Source organism: Chlorocebus sabaeus, chromosome 11 (assembly GCF_047675955.1).
Source record: "Chlorocebus sabaeus isolate Y175 chromosome 11, mChlSab1.0.hap1, whole genome shotgun sequence".
Classification (NCBI taxonomy): Eukaryota; Metazoa; Chordata; class Mammalia; order Primates; family Cercopithecidae; genus Chlorocebus; species Chlorocebus sabaeus.
The window spans coordinates 13777712-13783328 of record NC_132914.1 but is presented as its reverse complement, the minus strand read 5'-3'; the positions used below and the strand labels follow the sequence as shown (position 1 = coordinate 13783328).

The following is a 5617-nucleotide window of genomic DNA, read 5'->3' as shown; positions in this document are numbered from 1 at the left end:
GGTGGCAGGATTGCTTGAGTCCAGGAGTTCTAGGCTGCAGAGAGCTATGATCGCACCACTGCTCCCCAGCCTGGGCAACAGAGCAAGATCCTCTCTCAAAAAGGGAAAAATAAGCTGGGCAAAGTGGCTTATACCTGTAATCCCAGTACTTCGACAGGCCAAGGCAGACGAATTGCTTGAGCCTAGGAGTTTGAGACCAGCCTGGGCAACATGGAGAAACTTTGTCTCCATAAAAAATAGAAAAATTAGTTGTGCACCTGCAGTCCCAGCTACTCCAGAGGCTAAGGTGGGAGGATCACTTGAGCCAGGGAGTTCGAAGCTGCAGTGAACCAAGATCATGCCACTGCACTCCAGCCTGGGCAACAGAGTGAGATCCTGTATCAAAAAAGAAAAGAGAGGCCGGGTGCAATGGCTCACGCCTGTAATCCCAGCACTTTGGGAGGCCGAGGCAGGCAGATCACGAGGTCAGGAGTTTGAGACCATCCTGGCTAACACAGTGAAACCCCGTCTCTACCAAAAATACAAAAAATTAGCTGGGCGTGATGGCAGGCGTCTGTAGTCCTAGCTACTCGGGAGGCTGAGGCAGGAGAATGGCGTGAACCCAGGAGGCGGAGCTTGCAGTGAGCAGAGATCATGCCACTGCACTCTAGCCTGGGTGAGAGAGCGAGACTCCATCTCAAAAAAAAAAAAAAAAAAAGAAAAGAGAAAGAATCCTCATGTAGGCAGAATATGAGAACAAATGAGATGACAAGAGAGGTCAAACAGAAGGACCACACAGTGTTCATGGACACAGTGTTTGAGGGACACTTTCAAAGAAGTCAGTTTCAAGGAGTGAGTCCAAGGGGGAAGCTGAACATTCAGAGAGTATTTGGAAAGCAGTGCCATATGTAGATGTAGATACAGATCGGAAAAGCCAGAGTGACAGAGTACAAAGCATTATGGATGCTGATGCCACAGACATGAGTTCAAATCCTCACCAAGCCACACATTAGTTGTTGCCTGGGAAAGTTACTTAATTATTTTGAGCATCAGTTTCCTCCTTTTCATTATTTTTAATTTTTTCATCTACAAATAGACTTTATTTGATGTAATATAATAAAACATTTTCAAGTCTAACAATATGTATCTGACCATTAACAATCACTTAATTATGAATATAAGTATATACGGTCACATTAGCAAATCTGCAGTTCAGGAATGTGTACAAGCTTTGCCTGAAAGGACAGTGCCTTCTTCCCATTTCAGGAAAGGCGGCCCTTCCCCATGTGTGGTAAGAAGCAATGTCAATGGGAGTTGGAAGAAGTCCATAATCCGTGTCGAAATTCCACTTTATCCTGAGAGGACAGCTTGCTTTATTGTAGAAAAAATAATATTCTCTTTCAGTTATCTCTTATCAAATAAAGGATTGCATTCATTTTTCCCCTTGTAGGTATAGGTACTCTTCTTTTCTCATCTACTTTCTGTCTCCTTAGCTCATACTTATTACACAGTTGGTTTAAAATATATATATATATATATATATATATATATATATATATCTGCAGAGAGACCTTTTCTGTTCCTTTACCTGCCCTTCATGTCTACCATTTGTTGCTGGGTAGGGGTGGGAGTCAGGGGACAGAATTGCTTTGGCACACAATTGATTTAAGATACAGAGAACAGGCTAGGCACAGTGGCTCACACCTGTAATCTCAGCACTTTGGGAGGCCAAGACAGGTAGATCATCTGAGGTCAGGAGTTCAAGACCAGCCCGGCCAACATGGTGAAATCCCTCTCTACTAAAAATACAAAAATTAGCCAGGTGTGGTGGCAAGTGCCTGTAATCTCAGCTACTTGGGAGGCAGAGGCAGGAGAATTACTTAAACCCAGGAGGTGGAGGTTGCAGTGAGCTGAGATCGCACCACTGCACTCCAGCCTGGGAGACAGGGTGGGTGAGACACTGCCTCAAAATAAAAAATAAAAATAAATACAGAGAACAAAGTATCTAGAAGGAACAGACTGGTGTTCTGGAGCATTTCCCAAGAGTGGTTCAGGTGACTTCCGCTTCACACAATTTGGTTTAATACAATGCTGCTCAACAAGAATGAACATGTTTATGTCCCCATCTCCAGAAGCATCACAACCTTTCATGGACAACCCATTATTCCCACACTTTCTCTATATAACTTACAGTTATGGGCCATCCTGTGGGATGGTCCGTGGCCCCACTGCACCCTTGTGAAAAATGAGAGTCAAAAACATGCCAATAATCATGTTAATGACAATACAGTTGGGTACCACTCGCACTTCACTGAGATAAAAATCCTCATGGAAGGCATCCCCCTCACATCTCAGGACCCTTCAGAGCACAGGAAAAAGCTTTGCTCTGGTTGTATGCTGCTCTCCATCCTGAGACCTGTTCCTGAGCTACACCATAACAATAAGGGAGTTAACAAAGAAGCACATTAGTGGGGAAGTTACAGGGACCCTGCAGAAAAGCCAAACTGTTTGACAGAAGCTTGAAACAAACACTGCTCTGGGAAATCATTTGTATTAGCTGATGACTGGTTTCTGTTTTCTAACACGGACATGCAACATATTCAATACTATGCTTACCACGGTTTGCTTGGTAAACCCTTCTGTCACACAACAAAATACATTCTGTCTCATGAATGATTCCTGAATATTCACCACAAGACCTAGACTCCGAAGCATGGGAAGTGTGCATTGGAACTTTCTTCCACTTGCATGGATTTGGACACGTGCTAAGAACCTGAAACTGCTTCCTTTCTGGAACTCAACTCTTGTCAATGTGCTTACTGCTGAGATGATCTGCTATCTTAAACTGAGAACACAAAATAACACTGATCCACAGAAAAAAGGAGAGGTCACCATCTCCCTCATAAGATATTTTGTACATCAGGTCACCCTGTTTGTCACGTTTTAGCCATCCTAAGAAAGGACAGAAGCCACATTCCATTCTGCAGTCTTGGCAAATGACTTTCTTCTGTTTCCACCTCTATTTTGCCTTGTTTATTTCATCTCCATTATCCCGCTTTCAGTCACAAATCATGACTTTTTTTCTACAGTAGTCAGAGTTTTGTAGGACAAACTCAGGTCTCTCTGGCCTCTCAGCAAGCTTCAGGGCTTCATGCATGCCTGCAGCAGACAGTGGCCTGTTGATTTTCTGGTACTGGCACTGGAGCCGGCTGTGATAGGTGGTCCTCAGGTCCCGGTTGAAGAAGTCATACATAAAAGGGTTAAAGAGAGAGTCTGCATAGCCCAGCCATGGAAATATCCTCTCTCTTAACAGTGGGATGCAGTTGCAGGCAGTGTCACAGAGGAAGGGTCTGGCTGTCAAGAGGAGGAAAAAGGGGAGCCAGCACACATTGGAGGCCCGGACGATGATCCCCAGGGTAGTCGCCGCTTTCTGTTCCGGCTTACAGATGGAGATATTTTCCCTTTCATGCCTGAGGAGTCTCGACAGGTTTACACACCTTTCCACCTCCTTCTGGAACTTCACTGTGCCATTCGGGGTGACTGCTGCTGTCTGGCTTCACTCGAGGGAAGCCGGGGAACCTGTGTTAGGCCGCGCTTTTCCTGGAGGCCTTGTAAATCTGGTAGTACATGAAAAGCATGACGGACATGAAGATTAGGATGCCACTGCGGTGGAATAAATCGTGTAGCCAAAGTCTTGACTGACCGAGCACACCTTATCATCATTTACATTCTGCGCCCAACCAAAGAGTGGGAGGTAAAGTCACAGAAGCGGAGAGAAGGCAGACAGAAAGAATCATCTTCGCCATGCATTTCCCATTCTGCCTCATAGGGTACGTAACAGGCCTCGTGATCCCAAGGTACCTGTCCATGCTGATCACGTACAGGGTCAAGATCCAGGCCGTGCAGCACATGACATTCATGGAGAAGACGTTACAGAAAAAGTGTCCAAAGATCCACTTGCCCCCGATGAGGTCGGTGACACTGATGAAGGGCATGACCGCCACGACCACCGAAAGGTTGGCCAGCGCCATGGACACGATCAGGTAGTTGGAAGGCTGGCGGAGCTTCTTGACGAAGCGCACGGAGATACCACCAGGCAGTTGCCCGCGATCGTCAGCAGCTAGATGAGCGTCAGGACGCAGGCGATCACAACTTTCTCGGCCCTTTCTTGATTTGCTCCCCGCGGCCGGAGGCATTGTCCGGGGGTGCGTCCCAGGTGGGCGCCAGGCTGGCCGTCACCTCGGGGACCCCGCTCAGCAGATGCGGCGTACCGGAGCCCGCGACCGGGTCGGCGCCACCGTCGGGGCTCAGGTCGGGCAGCCTGCCCCCCACCTCTGGCAGGAGGGAAGAGCGAAGGCGCCAGTAGAGGTCCAGGTGGCTGCTGTTAACATCCATCACCGTGCCGCCGTGCGGCGCTGCCCAAGAAGCCGCCCCCACCCCCACCCCCAACCCCACCCCACCCCCGGCCCCCACAGGCTCCGGCTTTCGGCCCCGGGGCTTCAATTCGCGGGTTCCCCTCCGCCTGGCCCAGCTTGAGGCCTGCGCAGGCTGCTGGGGAGCGCCAGGCTCGGCCTCCGGGCTCCGCCAGTCCCAGACCCCCGGCCGCTGCGTGAAACGCGGGAGCGCTGCCGAGGGGGCACTCCCTGCGGGAGGGGCCTCGGACCCCGACGGACGCCCGGCACGTGCGGGCTCGCAGACGCTCCGGCGAGGCTCCGCAGGCGGCTCCACAGCCCGCAGCAGCCGCGCGGCTCGAAACAATGGAGGATCAGGCAGCGGCAGAAGTTTCCGTTTCCTCCTTTTTAAATGGCTCCAAAATATTTCTTGTCGGTGGTGTGTGGAGTAGAGATACATTTGTAAAATACTTCACAGAAAGCAGGCACTCAACCCAGTAAAGTGACAAAATTGGTGAGAAGATTTTTTAATAGGCATGAACGAGAAAAGTCATGCTTAGAAAAGTCACCTGGAAACTGTGATTTAGAGGGATGGTGGGAAAGAGTGGCAGCAGGAAAGTGATTTGGATGCTCTTTCAATGTTCTAGAAGAGGTCATGGGGCGGGGGTAGAGGGACGGCTACCAAGACAGGGAGCCTGGCCGCCGCTGTACCAGCGGGATCGAGCCTTCGGTAGAGGACCGAAGAAGCGTGAGCAACCCGGGACTCGGAGATTGGAGCCCAGGCACCTGAGAGAGGACGCGGCGGTGGACCGGCGTAGGGAGGATGTTCCCCACCACCGCTGCCTAAAGCCACTGCAGGCGAGAATCGCTTTCCAGGGCCCCAGCGGATAGGTTAGACTCAGAATAAGAGGAGGGGTCGGCGGAGGGGTACGGCATGAGGCGGCTGCTGGGTTCCCTCCTCAGACACCCGCCGAAAGCCCGAAAGGAGGCGGAGCACGGCCCAGCGGCTCGCCACGCCGGGCCCACCCCTCGCTTCGCTGCCTCGCGCCCTCACCTCATTGCCCTGCCGCCCTGCCGCCCTGCCCCCCTGCTGCCCTGCTGCCCGCGCTTTGCATCACTGCCCCGCCCTCTCTCCGCCCCCTCGCCTCGCCGCTCCGCCCTCCCTCTCCGCCTCTTCGCCTCGCCGTCCCGCCCCCTTGCCTCGCCGCCCTGCTGAATTGTCGCCCCGCCCTCTAGCCACGCCCTCT

At 51.3% G+C, this 5617-nt stretch overlaps 1 pseudogene; it reads right to left on the bottom strand.

Annotated features, from left to right (window-relative positions):
* Positions 1 to 664: 664 nt before the first annotated feature.
* Positions 665 to 4399, bottom strand: LOC103218654 (5-hydroxytryptamine receptor 7 pseudogene; annotated as a pseudogene).
* Between the last annotated feature and the right edge of the window lie 1218 nt (positions 4400 to 5617).